Here is a 19,423-nt window from a genome sequence, read left to right as displayed (position 1 = left end):
GGTGTGTAAATAGTTTATATTGTGTTGTTTATTTTTAAATGAAAACACAATCATAACACTAGGTAGTAGGCTTGCATGCCTAGTCTCTTGTGAAGAGCACAAATGAAAAGTGTTGGGCAACCTACCCAAGCAATTTTCGGCCATCCCACAAGAAAGAGAAGAGCCCTTCTTTTTCATAATCAATTCATTTTCTTTTTCCACTACATAATTTTCTAGTGCAAGAAAGTTGATATTCTCTACATCTTATGAGATTTCTAGAGAAATAAACCACAAAAATACTCCCTCTTGACCGAAATTTCAAGAGTGAAAATACAATTTATATTGTGTCAATTTTATTGTAAAACTAATATTATTACTAGATCTAAATAATATTGGTTATTAAGAGATTCCTTGGGTATATGCTTTTGGGAGGGATTCTACACTTGATTCCTTGTTCTTCCATTTGGAGAGCTCAAGAACAAGTGAGTAGGTGAACTCACTTGTGCCCATAAATCCGAAAATCACAATGTAAGATGATGGTTTCTTCTTTATATTGTTTTAATGTTTGCATGCATAAGTTCCACCATTTAATTTATGACAAATTAAATTAAAACATATATGAATATGTTAAGTATTTAGATCTACTTTTCCTTCAATTGGTATCAGAGCCCAAGGTTGTTTGCATGCAAATCGGTTAAAAGTTTTTCCGAGTTATAAAGAATAACATATAAAACTTGTATATTTTGTGTTATTATGATATATCACGAAATTAATCCATGCATGTTAATATTTCTGATCCTAAAATGTTTTTAGGATATTTTGGTTATTTTACGGATTTTTATTGTTCATATTATACAATAATGGCATTTAAATGTGATTTTATGAGTAAAAATGTCATTTTTGGACGAAAATTAGCTAAACTTCGAATTTTCCAGTGGTTTTTTGATATGTTTTCACATATATTATTTTTAGATGATCTGGAAATTTTCATAATTTTATGAGTTTTTATGCTCGAAAAATGGATTTTTAATTATTAAATTCGGATTTAGGTGAAAAATAGGTTAATATGAGTTAAATTTCGAATCTGGTCATATAAATTTAATATGTTGTCACATGCAATTTTACAAGATGTGTGTAAAATAATTGGCTATAAAGAAGTCTTTTTGCATGATTTATGGATTTTTGAATAAAAATAGCATAAATAGTGACATTATTAGTGAAAAATTAATAAAACATAATCTATGGCTTAGGAAAAACGTCTAATGTTGCATTTTATTATCTTTTTCAGATCTATAATTGAAAAGTTAATGAAAATAATTTTTCCATGTTTTTATGATTATTTAAGTTAAAACCGATAAACCGCAACATTGTTTTTCCGGAAAAATTTCGAAATTTTTAACCTAAGATTTTGAACATTATGAGTGTCATGGTATTTTTCCAGAATGTTCATGAGTTTAAATTTCAAATTTCAAATTTATTTGAATTTTTGTGATTTATTTGAAGTTTATAGCTTATTTTTGTAATTTTTGGTCCATTAATAAACAATTTTATAAATATGAGTTAATTATGGTCAAATTATTAGTGAAGACTAAATTTTGAGTCCTAAGAGGTTAGGGTAATTAACTTATGCATAAATATGAATTTATGTAATTTTTGTGATTATAAAATGTTGAAATCACGCAAATCCGTAAAAACCGAGTAATATACGATATTGGCTAATTAAAGGCGATTTAGCATAAAATTGAGCATGTTCATACATATTATAATGCTGCATTTTTCTTTATGATTGTCATAATTTTAATTTATGTAATTTTGAATTATGTAATTTTACTTAGTATGGCCTTAGATTTTAATTGGTATTTCCCGAAATGTATGGGAATATCGATTCGGTTGTAATTTTTATTGTGATCTCGTATCACCGTTATGTAACTTAATAGATTTATTTTATTTTAGTTACAAATGTATAATAGGAAATTATGTAATTTATTATGTAATTTTATTCATTCCGGAGTTCCCAAAGACGGATTTCTTCAAGAATGGCGATACATAAAGACGGTGTTACCTCGAGATGCGTGCCACAACCGAAGTTCAAGGGACCAATGGAGTTGGTTTCCGAATATGTAATAGTTAAATAGTTTTTCTATTTTAGGAAAGGCCATACTAGGATTTATTTATTTTTATGCTTGCATTTTATTTTATGTCGCATGCATCGCTAAATCGCCATAACTAAAACATGCATCCTATTTTATCGAGTTCATCGACCGTGTCAATTAAAATTATCGTAGTTCACCACTTTAGTTCACTTAAAACGTGATAGATAATGAATTGACATGACCTCTCGCTAAAACAATTAATTGAGACATAGCCTTACCAAATAGTAGAAACCATGAAAACCTATTTCGTGAGGGAGTGCACTCGGCCCTACCGGGGTACAAACCTTGTTACGTAGGGGAAGTGGGTGATAAATGTCAAATCCACCGAATTCATGTTGATGAGGGTTTCATCGGCCATACCGTGCCCAAGTTGATGTGGATTTGGATCATGGACACATTTATTCGAAATTTGGATTGAGCTCAACGGAAGTATTCGCGACCGTAGTTGCATGTGTTCCGGGCTATAGATAAATATTAGAGTAATTTTATCGACCAAGAGTTCTAAAAGTAGAATCGATTAAAGCGTTAATCCACCGAGTTATATTGATAAGGGTTTCATCGGCCATACCGTGCCCAAGTTAATATGAATTTGGGTCTTGGAATCATTTATCATAGTTGGGTAGAGGTCACTATGTAAATGCTTTACTTGTTATTTACAAGTATTAATAAAACGATAAATGTCAAGTTTTCCATTATTCCGTTATCATATTGTTCTATTTCTTTACCCCAATTCATATACGATATCATTTAGTTTTTTGATTCAAATCTCCATTAAAACTTCGTAACTAAAGACAAATATGAATTTGCTTCTAAAACCTCATATGAACCATTGCTAAGGATCTCTTGTAAAGAGTATAGATTAAAGTTATTCATTATCAAACATGTTTTTGATTCTTGACTAACACTTCTACTTACAATGGATTATGTTTCATATACTTAATTGAATTAAGTACCTTGAAGCGATAAATTGTTTTGGTGATTAGATTTTCAGAATTCGTAATTGACCAAAATAACGCAACCACTTCAATGAAAGTTTTAAGACTAAAACGAACAAATGAAGAGTAATCTTCATGAATTCAATTTTGCTTCTCAAAGCAAAGACTCATTGAAATGAGTGGGAGTATTCTCTTAAACCGTTAAGATGAGGACGAGGTTAAAGAAGTAAAATTAGAATGGAATTGATACAAGGTTATGTTAAAGGTAAAGTTGTTGAGAATGACGATACTAAACCTATCAATCCCGACCGATAAAGTTTCCATTGTCTTAAATGTTGGACACAAGAAAGGAAACTGCCCCAAATTATTGAAGAATCAACAAGTTAGTTGTGGGACATCTAATGGGACCTTCTTCTTTAAATGTTTATTTGATTAAACATAAATTTTGCTAGTACCACTTCGTCAATATTAGAAACCAGTGGAGGTTTTCATCATTGTACTTGATACATAGGATGATTAGAATATGACGACTAGCAACAATAATGTCGAGAGATAGAGTAATTGTGTACTCAATCTAGTTTTTGGATTTAAAGTTGTACTTAATTGTGACTATTAAGTGCATAAACTCTAAATAAGAATATAAACTTGTTAAGATACAAAAAGGGTTTTCACTTTTGTGACCCTATACACCACGATTTGATGTATGGCTAGCCCATTATCAAGGTGATTATATTCTAAAACAAACTAGAATGATATATCATGTAGATGATGTAAGATTCAAATTGGTAACCCAAGATTAAACCTTAAATTTTGGAATGATGAACGTAAAGAGTTATCGAGTACTCTTGAAACCATTAGATTGTTAATGGTATATGCGTATCTTGTATTCAAAGCAAGATGTCTCATGCCTTTTGAGTGAAAAGGAGATCGAGGTTGTAAATCATCTATCCAAAATAGGTTGATCATTATCTTTTACCAACGATTTAAGTTGACACTAATATGTTCACTTAATAAGGTAAATAGAGAAATCTTTGAAGAATTTCAAAGAGTTCAAGGAATTACGATTTAGTCGTGATGGGATTATCAAAGTGAAGACTTTGATATAAGCCAAATGAATTGTGATATAGTATCACAAATTAATCTCTTTTAGCACGCATTATGGAATAATGTGTGGTTGGATAAGAATTCAAACGCTATTCGACATGGTTTGGACTTCAATCAAGTTACTTTGAGTTACTTGATCCTTTTGGGGATTTTATCATTTTGTCTAAATTATTTTTCCACTAAATCGAATCATATGAGATATGAAATGGTAAGGGTACCATGTTTGTAAGTTTTCACAAGAAACAAATGCTCATTTTTCCCTCTTCAATTATCACGAGTACGACGGGTTTGCGGCTCGTGAAACTGTCTTTCTAAAATACAAGTTTATTTTTAGAAGACAGAGTGGGAGAAATTATTCCAGAGCCACAAAGAATGCCACAAGGAATGTTATGTCGCAAGAAACTGGTCTTTCTTGGCTACATGAGACGTTTTGTGTAAGACGTTGTTTCTTCAAAACCTAGGAGGTTAAATTCGTCACTTGTTAAAAATGATGAATTCATGCTACTTTTAAGAAAGTAAAGAGCTTATAACTTACAAAAGAAATTGTTTGATTCAAGTTGATTACTTCTGGAAAGTAATCGACAAAGGACTTACATAAGAGTGTTTAAGTCACAACTCAATACAAGGCTTAGAACCATGAAAATCCGAAATAAAAGGCTTGATTAGTGACAAAGGGTTTTGCACTAATAAAGAGATATTTCATAGCAAGATTAGTTGCAAAGGGTTTTGCACTAATTGAAATGCTTAAGTCTATTTGGATCTTCTTAGGGATTGTGTTTCATTATGAGGTTATGAAATACACAGCAAGTGAATCTAAAACCCACTTCTTCAATAGAAGCAATGTATTCAATACATGTCATAAGTTTTATAGATTCTTGCAATCCTAAGATAATGTGAAACTTAAGAGAGGATCTTAAATAGGACATCAATGAGTTGGAATCAACATTTTGATCATGTGATAAAACATTTCTCGATAAGTCGAGAAGTTGTGTTTATACATGGAGTTTAGTGGGAGTTACGGAAATTTTAATTAGTCCGATATGTGGATGACATATTGATCATTGAGAATGATTTAATACTTTTGGAGTAATATAATACATCTTTAATATCTAGATTTATGTAGATAAATCCATGTGATATTAGCGTCAATAAGAAGTCTTACGTTGATAAGATTCATGACTAGTTCAATTAAATTGAACATATTTGATTGATTCCATTTGCTTCCGCTGCCGAATCAATTAAATAGGAAATGATGTATAACACTTCATATACTTTGAGTATGATGAATTTTTTTCAAAATCGAATTTAAGTAATCTTTATCTAAGCAATAAAGATTACCCTTAAGTGCTTGCAGAAGCATTAAGGAAGTAAAGCAAAGTGTTTATGATGCAATTTTGTGTAAGGGTGTTACACAAGTGACAATTGACAATTGAGATTGCGCATGGTTTCCGACAAAACCATAATCAAAACACATTAGGATGGTTAAGATACCATTGTGGCAATGTTAATTAAGAAGTAGATTTTCTAGAATCGTTCTAGGAAATAAAGAACAATGAGAGATATTTATAATGGAAATTGAGTACACTTGCGATCATTAGATGTGCAAGAAGGATGAGTCCCGCACACTGTGAAAACAGTGGGAGCTATTCTTAGGCTAGAGGGCCTATGTCTTGATTGGATCTCGACACGTACTCAGAAAGTTTTGTAATGCAAATGTATACATTACAAAGGAAAACGAGTATGTAGTGAGGTTGAGTAAGGTACAAGAAATTGATAAAACCTACTAACCAAAGCCTTCTCAAAGGCTAAACATGATGAGTCATGTCATTTCAATTGAATTGAAATGGACAACTACATACAAGATCAAATTAGATTATAGAACATGAAATAGTACTCAGGCATTGACTATTCATATGTGATAATCGCATTTGTCATTCGAGTTTTACTTTAAAACTCTTTTATTATACTTTGTTACATCCAAACGGGTTGTGGAGACAATTGAACCCCGTTAAAGTGAACACGGATTAGCATTGTATTCGCCCATAGTCACTTGTATGAGGTGACGTCTCGAAGTGACTAGAGTGTGATGCGATTGATGGCAAGTTCAAGTGCCATACAGTCATGTGAGATGACTAGTCGATCACATAGGCAGACTGTTAGGAACACTTTGTCGGGCCTTATGACCGCTTATAGAGTTCTGGCAAATTTATATAGCCTGGTCGTGGCGAGAGCTGCTATAGTATTCTAATGAGTCGATTCTTTCGACTAAAGACTGTTCGCCTAAGATGGCACAGTTTCAGATTAACTTTGATTTGTGTTACTACGACCTTCGTAAATGGGGTCAAATAGGCATATTTTGGGTTATGATGGCTGTGGCTAGTCGAAGGGAATAAGTGCGATAGGAATTGTCCACCCCTTGTCAGGGTTATAACAATATCTCAGGGCCACTCGAGGAGTAATGAACTGGAAATGCGTGGCCACGCTCGGAAGGTATCTATGATAGATAAATCCGGTCAATCAGTTATTCTCCAGATCGAGGAAACCACTCTCGATATGATCACTTGCAAGTACGACCTGAAAGACACCTTGCATTGAGTGGGAGATAGTAATAGGACAAGAGAATTGGTGACGCACACTTGTCGAGGACAAGTGGGAGATTGTTGGGAAATGTGTCCTCAACAATAATGCGATCACATGATTTAAATATCATTATTAAATCTCGTTTTAAGAATACATGTGGGATGTAATATTTTACAGTCAACTGGTCCACACATATCGGTAATGATTGGCTGACTAGAGTTTGACATTACTGTCGTGCGACGGTGGTGATCAGTTGATCCCCTTAGGTCATACCTATAGGGAAATCCTCTTAATTGATTATTTAATTGATCGTATACCGATACGAGTTAATTAAATTGCTTAAAATTGACGGATGATTTTGTGAGTATAATTTACGTATCTTATTGTAAATATGATTAAATAAGACACGGTCTAAGTAATCGAATTATTTTATTACTTGGATGAAATTATTGTTTACAGAAACAATTGGAACGGAATGAATAAATCATTATAAATACAGAATGTTGTAATTTATAATTTGGAAACATTTTTGGTACGAGTAATTACGAATTACTAGTCAATTTTGTAAATGACATATTTTATGAGTATGTTGATTTTTAATATGATAAAAATACATTACATTGTGACATGTCATGTAACATGTTACATGTGACAAATTTGACAAATGACAAAATAAAATGGATTCTTCATTTTATGCCCAAAACCGAAAATAAAGGGGTGTGTACATAGTTTATATTGTGTTGTTTATTTTTAAATGAAAACACAATCATAACACTAGGTAGTAGGCTTGCATGCCTAGTCTCTTGTGAAGAGCACAAATGAAAAGTGTTGGGCAACCTACCCAAGCAATTTTCGGCCATCCCACAAGAAAGAGAAGAGCCCTTCTTTTTCATAATCAATTCATTTTATTTTTCCACTACATAATTTTCTAGTGCAAGAAAGTTGATATTCTCTACATCTTATGAGATTTCTAGAGAAATAAACCACAAAAATACTCCCTCTTGACCGAAATTTCAAGAGTGAAAATACAATTTATATTGTGTCAATTTTATTGTAAAACTAATATTATTACTAGATCTAAATAATATTGGTTATTAAGAGATTCCTTGGGTATATGCTTTTGGGAGGGATTCTACACTTGAATCCTTGTTCTTCCATTTGGAGAGCTCAAGAACAAGTGAGTAGGTGAACTCACTTGTGCCCATAAATCCGAAAATCACAATGTAAGATGATGGTTTCTTCTTTATATTGTTTTAATGTTTGCATGCATAAGTTCCACCATTTAATTTATGACAAATTAAATTAAAACATATATGAATATGTTAAGTATTTAGATCTACTTTTCCTTCACATCTTCCCATATCCCTAATGGTGTCTTCATCGATCTATCGGCCATTTGGAGTGTGATATTGGTGCATTTAAGCTCTCTCATCCCTGACCTTTTACTCACCGAGTACGGCATAACACTCACACTAGCCCCTAGATCACATAAGGCTTTGTTGATCGTGGTGTCGCCAATGGTACACGGTATTGAGAAGCTTCCCGGATCTTTAAGTTTTGGAGGTGAACTCCCTTGAAGTATTGCACTACTCACCTTAGTGAAGGCGATAGTCTCAAGCTTCCGGATTGACTTCTTCTTCGTGAGGATGTCTTTCATGTATTTTGCATAGGCCGACACGTGATTGATTAATTTCGTGAAAGGAATCGAGACTTCTAAATTCTTCACAATCTCCATAAACTTTCCAAGTTGGTCATCAAATTTGGGCTTAGCTTGACGACTTGGAAAAGGAAGCCTAATCAGAATGGGCTCCTTCTCCTTGGCCTTGTCTTCATTTTTCTTTGAAACTTCTTCTTTGTCACTAGCTTCCACAACTTCATCCTCAACTTGCTTCTTTGGTGCTTCATATCTTGTACCACTTCTCAAGTGAATGGCACTAACCGTTTCATGTCTTGCGGGATTACTTTGAGGTGGTAATTGGCCCTTTTGTCTTTGTGAGTTTGAAGATGCTAGTTGAGTCAATTGGGTTTCCAACATTTTGGTGTGGGCTAGGATGTTGTTGATGGTGATTTCCTTTGCTTGACTATCCTTTTGCATTTGAGTGAAAAACTCTTGTTGATTCTTTTGCATTTGGAGGACCGCTTTTTGAACATCAAAACCTTGGTCATTTTGTTGATTGTATGGAGTTTGATTTTGGTAACCTTGGTTTTGGTTGTAAAAGGGTCTTTGATTTTGGTTTCTCATGGGAGGTGGGGTGTATGTTGGTTGAGGTTTTTGAACATTTTGGCTTTTGTATGAGAAACTTGGGTGGAATTTGGTGTTCTCATTGTAATAGTTTGAATAAGGGGTACCACTCTTGTATGCTTGAAAAGCATTCACTTGTTCCCCTACATTCACTTTGGTCATGTCCCAAAGTTCCACAATTCTCACATATCCCACTTGGGATTGATGAAGATGCCGTCATGGCATTAACATGATGCTTTGGTGATTTTGAGGCTTCTTCAAGTCTAGCCATTGCTTTTTCAAACTTCAAATTGATGGTATCAATGTGAGCACTAAGTTGAGCACCTAATTGAGTAATGGAGTCCACTTCATGCTTTCCTCCTCTAGTAGCCTTGCGAGGTCTACTATATTGTGAGTTATGGACCGCCATTTCCTCAATTTTGTTCCAAGTTTGATTGTCATCAACTTCGGTGAACATTCCATTTGATCCCATGTTGAGAATGTTCCTTGAGTCTTCATAAAGACCGTTCCAAAATTGTTGTACCAAGAACCACTCGCTAAGTCCATGATGAGGACATGAGCGGCAAATTCCTTTGAATCGCTCCCAAGCTTCATACAAAGATTCTTCATCTCTTTGCTTAAAGCCCGTAATTTGAGCTCTTAGCATGTTAGTCTTTTCCGGTGGATAGAACTTTTTGTAGAAAGCTAGAGCCAACTTTTTCGAAGAATCAATTCCGAGAGTAGCCTTATCAAGGCCTTTCAACCATTGTTTCGCGGTGCCAATTAGAGAAAAAGGAAATAAGACCCATCGAATTTGGTCTTGAGTTACACCGGTTTGAGATATTGTATCACAATAGTCACAAAAAGTCTCCATGTGAGAGTGAAGGTCTTCACTAGGCATCCCCCCAAATTGGCGTCTTTCGACTAATTTGATAAATGCGGATTTGGCAATGAAATTTCCGGTTAAGTGTTGTGGTGTGGGAGTACGATTGGGTAGGTTCTCCTCGGTGGGTAAGGAATGTGATGAAAATTTAGGCATTGTGGGTTGATTTTGTGTTGAGTTTTGTGTTGGGTTCTCCTCACCTTCTCTTGCAAAAGGTTGATGAACTCAATAGTATTTGGTTAAATATCTACAACCTCATCAATACCTCTCAAAGTTCTCCTAGAAAGTCTTCTATTGGTTGTCAAAGTCCTTTCAATTTCGTGATCAAAGGGTAACAAGTTACCTTGTGATCTTCTAGACATGCAAAATATCAAACAACTCGAAAATAATTAGAACAAACCTTGAGGAGTTTTAATTCCCCAAGGCAAAGAAAGACACAACTAATAATAATACAAGAAAATCTAAATCAAGTTAACACCGTCCCCGGCAACGGCGCCATTTTTGGTCGGACTCTCGAGGAGGTTTAGTTTTCGGTACTTGTCGTTAGGAGAACCTAGACCAAAACACAATTTATAACTTCACAAAAAACTCTACAATTAGTAATGAGGCAAGTAAAGGTCGGATCCCAAGGGACGGGAATTGAGATGAGATTTTCTATTGCAACTAGCGGTGTCTAAGGGTGTCACAATTTGTTGAAGTAGAAGATCACTAAACTAAATAGCAATAAAAGTAAGCAAGCAAGATGAATTGAAAAGGATGTAAACAATTGATAAAAGGCACTAGGGTGTCATGGGGTCATAGGGGATTCATGGGAATTGATCATACAAACATATTCTCAAATTATAAGCAAGCAATTATTGTTGTGATGGATCGAGTTGGTTTATATCTTACAATCCTAGGAAAGTTTGGGTCCCGGAGCCGAATCGATTAGATTGTACAACACCTACAAGTCAATTTAAACTTCCCTACTCAACTATATGAATGGTCTAATGAGACTCGAGTTGGTTTATGTCTTACAAGTCTCATTGAAAAGATAGGTAATGTGTAAAAATGCAAGGATTCATAGGCTCGCATTTCATCAAACATAACATGTGCATAAGTTGAGATCACAACAAGCAAGCAAATAAACTATGAAAACATATTAATTTAAGCATGAATCATCCCCCATGTTGGTTTCCCCTAATTACCCATTAACCCTAGCTAAGGAAACTACTCACTCATTATCATGTTGAACATGCTAGCAAGGTTGTCAATCATACCAACAAAGTAAAACATAATGAATAAATGAAAGTGATTAACAATAATTAAAAAGGGATTAAGAGAATTATACCTACTAATGATTCCAATAATAAAGCAAAGAATAATAGAAGTACTTGATGATAGATTGGAAGGTTGTCAATCTCCCAATAATAACCCAAATAGTCTTCAATTACCCAAAACAATGGATGAACAAGAGAGAGATTAAGAAAATGAAACTTGTATTAAAACTTGATTAAATGTTGATTACAAGATTAAAGAGAGATTTGATTGATATTAACTACACTAAAGATTTCTAAGAAGAACATGCTCTTCTAATTAAACTAATGGGGTATTTATAGTGGGGATTAGTTACATAAATTAGGGTTTACTATTGGCTTAAATGACGATTAAGTCCTTGAGGAATCGCCGGTCTCTAGGGAGACTCCGGTCTCCTTTTCGCCGGTCTTAGAAAAAGATGCGCATCCTTCCTTGAAGCTTGTAGAAGACGAAATAGCTGTAAGGGAATCCGGGCGTCTTAGGCACGGGACGGGCGAATTTGGGTGTTTCTGGACGGGCGTCCAGAAGGGGAAGACGGGCGGATTCTGGGCGTTATGGACGGGCGTCTTGTGGAGGAAGACGCTCGGATTGTGGGTGCTGGACGGGCGTCTTGAGGACAATCCGCCCGGATTGCCTTACAGCTTCTTTCCTTCTTCTTTCCTTCCTTTTTCTTCATAAAATCCTTGAGGATTTTCTTGGGGATGCAAGGATCTTTTCTCATCATTGCCCATCTACTATAGTATGTACAAAGGCCTTCTAAACTTGTCTCTGTTTGATGCTTGGTCATTGAATTCAATCAATTTAGCTTCATTTTGCCATGAAAATGCAAGGTTTGCACTCCTTTCCTACCAAGGACACAAAACCTCAAAGAATATGCAAAACAAAGGACTAAAGACAATAAATGACCCAAATATGCACTAAAAAGCATGGGAACAAGGCTAATTCAGGGACTAAATATGTTCTAATTATGGTCACATCATTTATTCATGAGTGTTTAGCTAGACATTCCAAGTAAATGAGAGCGTTGCCATCTCAGTTTCCCGAGGTAGTGAATAATAAAGTCCAACTCACCAAAGTACATTAAGTAAAATTTAGTAATTACATGTTCGTTACAACTTAACCAAACCAAAACTTAATATAAAATAAGATACAACTCGGAGCGGAAATAGATAAGTGAGTAAATATTCTATGTGGTCTAGATTTCTAGGTAGACTGTCCAAGTCCTTGATACGTGCATAATATATAGTCTTTTTAGCCTATTTTAGCACGTATTTCCATGCATTTTTATACTGTTTTTATGGTATTTTGCCCTGAATTGGCTACTTTGGTTCGTTTTGTCCATTTTGTAGAAATGAACGCGAAAGTAGTAGAATCGTACTCTTTTTCGTCCTTTTTGCATGCATTTAGAGGACACGGGATTTTCCAGAGTGAGATACTGCGTTGGGAAGCGTCAAGGCACGCATTACGAGGTAGTCGGGCACGGACGTGAGCTGATTTGAAGACAAAGGACTCGATCGAGCAGTTTTACCACTCGATCGAGTGGTTTTTACATCCCCAGATGGTCGATCGAGTAGAATTCTACTCGATCCTTAAGCTGCTGAAAGATGGGTTACTCGATCGAGTAGATGCTGCTAAGGTTTTGCTCGATCGAGTGGTTTTAATCCACTCGATCGAGTGGTTTCGCTATTATGGGCTTTAAACAGCCCGTGTGTTATTTTATTTCGCAAACTTATTTACTTTTCCTATTTAAACTTATGTTTACTAGGTTATTAGGATCTTTTTTTTATCTATCTTTTATCTTAAGCAGTTTACACAGAAAACTTTACTACGTTGCTTTCCTTTTCACTGTAACCTTGTTCTTCGGATTTACTCGCTCGGTTTTTGTGTTCTTTACGCCGGAATCGCTTGATTGTAATTCCTTTCTCTTCTCTTAATAATAATTAATCTTTTGTTTGCTTTAATTCTTCGTTTCGTTACATTTAATTCCTTTCATGTTGGGATTAGGGGATCTGCGGTAGAAAAGTGACGATGTAGTAAATGAAACAGATGAATTGATTATAAGACTCTGTCACCATAGCAACTTAATTGTATTCATCGACTTAGTTGAGTGCACGCTTCTGAGTCATCCTCTAATCTGGCTAAAATTAATCCTAGATCGAAAGATTGGACTAAATAGGCCTACTATGAACAGTAGTCTACCCTGACGAGAATGAAAGTTAAGTTAGCGGTATTTTAGGATAGAAAGTGGACCGAAAGGACCTTTCCACATCCATCTTACATTAATTCGTCTGAGTCATTTACAGCTGAGTCACTGGACTACCGTAGTGAACCGAAATCCTGACATGTCCCTCTCTATCTGATAGTTTAAACCTATTTCCTCTCTTTTACTGCTCTTATCTCTATTTCTCTTCCTTTCAACTTCGTAGTTTAGAAAACAATTCAAACAACCCCCCCATTTGTGACCAAATAGATGGACTTCTACAGATATCTTGCCTCCCTGTGGAGATCGACCTGACTTCCCTAGCTATATAGTTAGTTTAGTTAGTTTATTTTTGACAGGTACACGACAGACGTGTCAAATTTTGGCGCCGTTGCGGGGGAGGCAATTGCCCTATCTGTTTTTGTTTCGTTTATTTTATCCGTCTTAGGGAATTTCTATTCCTTGAGGCCGTTCTTATTATTTTCTTTCAGTGTTATTTATGCCCAGGTCAGACAGGTTTGAATTAGTTTCAGCTGATTCAGAGCCAGAAAGACTATTCAGGCATAGACTCCGTCTGTAGAGAAAATCACGAAAGGAAGATCCAAGGAAGCATATGGAGACCTTTACCGATTATTGTTCTACTATCCCCGCCACTAAGGGGGTAACTCAAGATAAGATTAAGGAGGATTTATTTCCTTTCTCTTTAGCTGACTCAGCCAGGGAGTGGCTGACTGACTTGGACCGCACAGCTGCTGGGGTCACAGATTAGGAGTCTCTTGCTCTTGCCTTTTATAAGAGATATTTCCTCCACAGTACACCAATCTGCTGAGGGCCAAGATTACTAGCTTCAGGCAGGCTCCCGATGAAAGTTTATATGAGGCGTGGTCACGATTCAAGAAGTTGGTGAGGTCTATTCCTCACCATGGTTTTAACCCATGGTTTCTAGCTAATCAATTCTACAATGGGCTGTATGATGACCACAGAGCCATACTTGATGCGGCATCTAGTGGGAGATTCCAGGAGAACACCGATGATGATAAGGGGTGGTCTCCTATTGAAGAGATGGCTAATCATAGTGCTGAGTATGGAAACCCGAGGGATGGGATTAGAACAGTTCATGCAGCCGATAAGCAGGTTGTGGCTCAGCTGGAAGCCATGAATGCTAGATTCGACAAGTTGGAGTTACAAGCTACTGGGGAGCCTCAGACGGTCTATGTTCTTACTAGAGGAGAGACCGTTTCTTGTGAGAGATGTGGGAGTAATGATGGCCACACTGCTGTTGGCTGTCTTGTGGAGAAGGAACAAGTCCTTGCCTTTCAGCAATATAGGCAAGGAGGGGGTTCTTATTATAATAATCAAGGGGCAGTCCATCCCAATTTGAGGTGGACTAGTCAAAATGTGCTCAATCCTACTCCTCCTCCGTACCAGCAGCAACCTTATGTTCCTCCACACAAGAATCAACAATGCTTTCAGAAGCCCCCTTCCTTTACTCCTCCTAATCACGATGCATCATCTTCCGGTGGGGTGAGTGAAATTGGTGAGCTTAAGTCTATGTTGCAAGCTTTTACAAAGCAGTGGCAGCTGAGTGATCAACAGAAAGATGCGTCCATTAAGGCACTTGAAACTCAAGTTGCCCAATTAGCCACGAATCAATCCACGAGAAAGCAGGGTCACTTACCGACTCAAAATGAGAAGAATCCACATGAGACGGTAAATTTCATCAATCTGAGAAGCGGTCGTTCATATGAGGGACCGCAAGTGTTGAAATCAGACCCGAGGAAGGCTATAACTGATGATGAACAGTGTTCTGTCGAAGAAAGTGAGCTCACGGCAAAGCAAGTGCTCGATCGACTGGTTTCAGGAGGTCGATCGAGCAGATTTGGTGAAGAAAGTGGTCGATCGAGTATTTTTTTCTACTCGATCGAGTGAACAAGGAAATGGTACTGTTCGATCGAGTAGTTTTTCTACTCGATCGAGTGAACAGCAAAATGGGGTTGCTCGATCGAGTGAAAATTTTACTCGATCGAGTGATATTGATGAAGATTCTACTCAATCGAATGGGTATTTTGGTCGATCGAGTAGTTTTGATGACGGGAAGCTTATTCGAGAGCCTGCTAGTGCTCGTTTAAGCGATAAATCACCGGAAAAACCTCGTTCGAGAGATAAGAAGCGTCCAAAGGATACAGAGCTTGCACCGGAAGATAAATTGGAAGAGAGAAACAAGGGACTTGAGATACCTATCACGGTTCCCTTCCCAAGCCGTCTGCAGAATTCTAAGGCCAATCAAAAATTCGGGAAATTTGTTGAACTTCTGAAAAGCTTGGAAGTCACTGTGCCATTCACCGAGTTGCTAACAAAGGTACCCTCTTACCTTAAGTTTATGAAAGAAATTTTATCGCGTAAGAGGAATATTAGTGATAGTGAGACAGTAGCTTTGACTGAGGTGAGGTTAGCCCTATTTCAAAATAAGTTACCACCTAAGCAGTCAGACCCTAGTAGTTTTTCAATTCCGTGTCATATCGGTACCTATTTGATTGATAACACGCTATACGATCTAGGCGCTAGCGTGAGTGTCTTACCATTGTCTCTGGCTAAGAGACTTGGCTTGACAAAGCTGAGTTGCACCAACATGACAGTCTAGATGGCCGACCGTAGTGTATCATGGCCACTAGGTGTAGTAGAAGACGTGCCTATGAGGATCGGGAGGTTCTTTATTCCCGTTGATTTCGTTGTCTTAGACATCCCCGAAGATGCACACACCCCTATTATTTTAGGGAGACCATTTTTTTCTACTGCCCGTGCAGTTATCGACGTCAGGGGGGAAGACTTTGACCTTTCAGGTAGGGGATGAGGAGCTGATTTTTCATCAGTCTAAGTCCCGGGGGGCTCCCATGCAAGCTCAGCCTTGCAATGCTCTCTCTTCTATTGACCCTATTATTGACACTCCAGTTGAAAATTTGGAGTATTGTGCTGCAATTGTTACCCCTCCACCTCAGACTGAGAGCAAAAAGGAGAAAAGTTCGTCTATTTTCCTTGCTGCAGGTACAGATGAAAGCAATGAAGGAGCTGTCAAAGGGTGTTGTGCAACTGCCGTCAATCAAATTGGAAGTGAGGATGCTAAAGACGGTGATAGAGGAGCAAGGATGAGGAAAGTTCGTGCTTATGTGGATGTGAACTACTCCCCTCCTACTGTTTCAAATGATTATTCAAGCTCATGGAAGTCGAAGAGGACAGTCAATGTTGCTGAGATGACGTCCTCCAGTCAGGAACCCTCCCAGGGGCTACTGAATTGCATTGGGAATTGAGCGGGGATATGCCCCGTGTAACACTTTGTAACAGATAATTTTTGAATTTTCCGTTGAATTTGTTTTAATGCTTTTATTTAGGACAATTAGCTTTTAGACTGTTCTTAGCGTAGATTTAAGACTATAGACTGTTCCTTTCCATATTTGGTATTTTGGGATATTTTTGCACGTGTTTTTATGCAGGTTTAGGGAAGTTTTACGCAAATATAAAGGAAGAAAGACGAAATTCAAGAGCTTACGCGAGAAAAGAGCTCGATCGAGTACTTTTTGTACTCGATCGAGTGAAAAATTGGTCGATCGAATGCTTCTCTTAGTCGATCGAGGAAAGCATAAAAGGGGACTTCTCGATCGAGTAGAATTCTACTCGATCGAGTAGCTGGATCATCAAAAGTCCTCGATCGAGTAGTTTTAAACCACTCGATCGAGTGAAAATGCACAGGACGCAGGGAGTTTTACTTTAAACTTCTTATGTTTTGTTTCTAATTTCATTTATCCCTAATTTTCGTCTAACACCTCCCCTAATTGCGATAAAAACTACCCCAAATCCCCATTTTTTCTTGCCTAAATACCAAATCCGCCACCTACAATCAGTTGCATGCTAATTAATCTTACAAAGCCCCTTAATTTCCTCTTAATTTGTGCTCATTTTCACGGTTTTAAAGAGGACTTAGGGTTTGCGTTTTTTCGAACAAAAATCGCCTTTTCTTGCTTGTCCTTTGAAGATTATTTGCAATTTGTAGGTTGTTCTCATCAAGTAAGTGATTCCTTTACCTTCATTGCATCTTAATTTCGATTATTTTGAATTTTATGAGGTAAAATTGGAATTAGGGTTCGAAAATCCATTGTTGGTCGAATTTTTCGACTTTAATTGTCTTTATTGGCCCTTACTTGTCTTGCTTGATGATCAATCCCCATTCCTCGCCGTTGTTGCATGTTTTAATTCGAATATTGCGCGAGATTTCGCGATTAGGGCTGTTTAGTCGAATTTTTCGACCGTCAGACGGGTTTATATGCTTTCATGACTTAATTAACCTCAGTTGTTGTTAATTTCATCTTTCACTACCTGCTATCCCGTTCCCTATCGCTGTTTACACGCTATGATTCGAAATTTTTGAGGAATGTTGGGAATTTTATGTGCTGTAAGTCGAAATTTTCGACTGGTAAGGGATTCACATGCTGTTTTCTGCTGGTTTTACATGCTGTTTAAGCCACTGTTAGCCGCTGTTTTCTTATCACACCCCGTGCCCCTTGTTAACACGATGGAGTCTAGTTCATTGCCTTCTACCAGTACCACTTCTAGCCCGTCCTTGAGTGAGACTGTGGCCCCTGCTGTTGCCACCGTCTCCACGTCAGTCACCACTACAGCCCCAGTGTTCCTAGTTTCAGCTGCAGGTACAGTTTTCGCTCCAGCTAGTCTGCTGCTAGCTCAGTCCAGGCTGCCTCTTCCTCTACGGTCACCACCACTGCTAGCACTGCTGCTAGTTTCTCTTCAGTGGTGGCCACAGCAGCCACTACTCCTACACCAGCCGCTACTTTCACGTCTGTGGTGCACTCGGCAGCAGCCGCAGCTGCCTTTAGAGTAGCCCTGGTTCCTCACACCGTCACTGCACGGGCTTCTGCTCTGAGTTCCAGAGGCCGGGGTCGTAGACAGTCTCGTTCTACGCCAGCCCCTGTCACCTCTACTTCTGCTGCTACTACTTCTTCAGCTGCTGCTCCTTCTACTTCTGGCACGGTCACGGTTCGAGGGGACACTTCCCTCGACCCTCACCCAGACTATCCGCAGGTACTTTTTGTTAACGCTTTACATCGTAAGAAGTTTTATAACCTGCTGCGCTGCGTGTTTGTACCTTCCCGATTTCTAGAGAAATCGGCACTTGAGAGACTCGGTATCTACGAGTCGGTTTGTGCCTTACTACGGGGCACGGGGATGGCCAGACTCATCACTATGAGCGGCCGTACCTTTTTAGAGCTGAGCCTCGAGTTTCTCAGCTCCTTTACCTTCTCCTCAGGGGCACACGATGCTGACCCCACTAGTTCTTCCGTGTCCTTCCGGTTGTTTAATCGGACTTTTCCGACGACCTTAGGGGAGTTTGGTAGGTTACTTGGCCTTACCTCTACGAGCGAGACTGCAGCCCCTAGGAGGGTCTTCCGTCAGCTTTGGAGGACCCTAGCTCAGACCACTTTTAGGGAGCGAAAGCTCCAACAGGTCCACCTTCCCCCTGTCCGTTGTTTCCTTAGACTGATGGGGAGCACTATTTTCGGCCGAAAGGAGCCGAACAACATCACAAACACTGAGCTCTCCATCCTGAGCGGTTACCTGAACATCGACTGTGAGGGTCCTTTTACCCTCAACATAGCTTACTTGACCGCCCAGTACCTTCAGAGTCAGGGGCTGACGGAGACGGGAACCATTGCCTGCGGTGGCATAGCCACCATTCTTGCCCGTCCCCTTATCCCCGTTTGGCTTCGTGACCTGCAGTACCTCGAGGGAGAGAGGCTACTGAGTCTGGATGCCATGATTTCTCAACATTGGCTTACCCTAGACTACCAGACTTGGAAGATAGACGGCTCCTTGTCTGTTGACTTACCCTGTGACACTCTCCCCCGTCTAGAGCCCCTTCCTACTGTTGCTAGAGGCGCCCGTCTGCCACCATTGCCTCACCTTCTCCTTCCACTCCGACCTACTCCTGCTGCACCCGCCGCCAAGAAGAGGCGTCTTGAGACCGGAGAGGGGTCCATACCTTCAGAGAGTGCTCAGCCTTCCATG

At 38.2% G+C, this 19,423-nt stretch overlaps 1 non-coding gene across 1 annotated transcript; it reads left to right on the top strand.

Annotated features, from left to right (window-relative positions):
* Positions 1 to 9,532: 9,532 nt before the first annotated feature.
* LOC141626060 (small nucleolar RNA R71) lies at positions 9,533 to 9,639 on the top strand. The gene has a single exon (XR_012535789.1). It is a non-coding gene; the product is annotated as a small nucleolar RNA R71 (small nucleolar RNA).
* The last annotated feature ends 9,784 nt before the right edge of the window (positions 9,640 to 19,423 follow it).

Source organism: Silene latifolia, chromosome X (assembly GCF_048544455.1).
Source record: "Silene latifolia isolate original U9 population chromosome X, ASM4854445v1, whole genome shotgun sequence".
NCBI lineage: Eukaryota > Viridiplantae > Streptophyta > Magnoliopsida > Caryophyllales > Caryophyllaceae > Silene > Silene latifolia.
The sequence above is the reverse complement of the archived record's forward strand: the minus strand, read 5'-3'. Positions and strand labels throughout refer to the sequence as shown.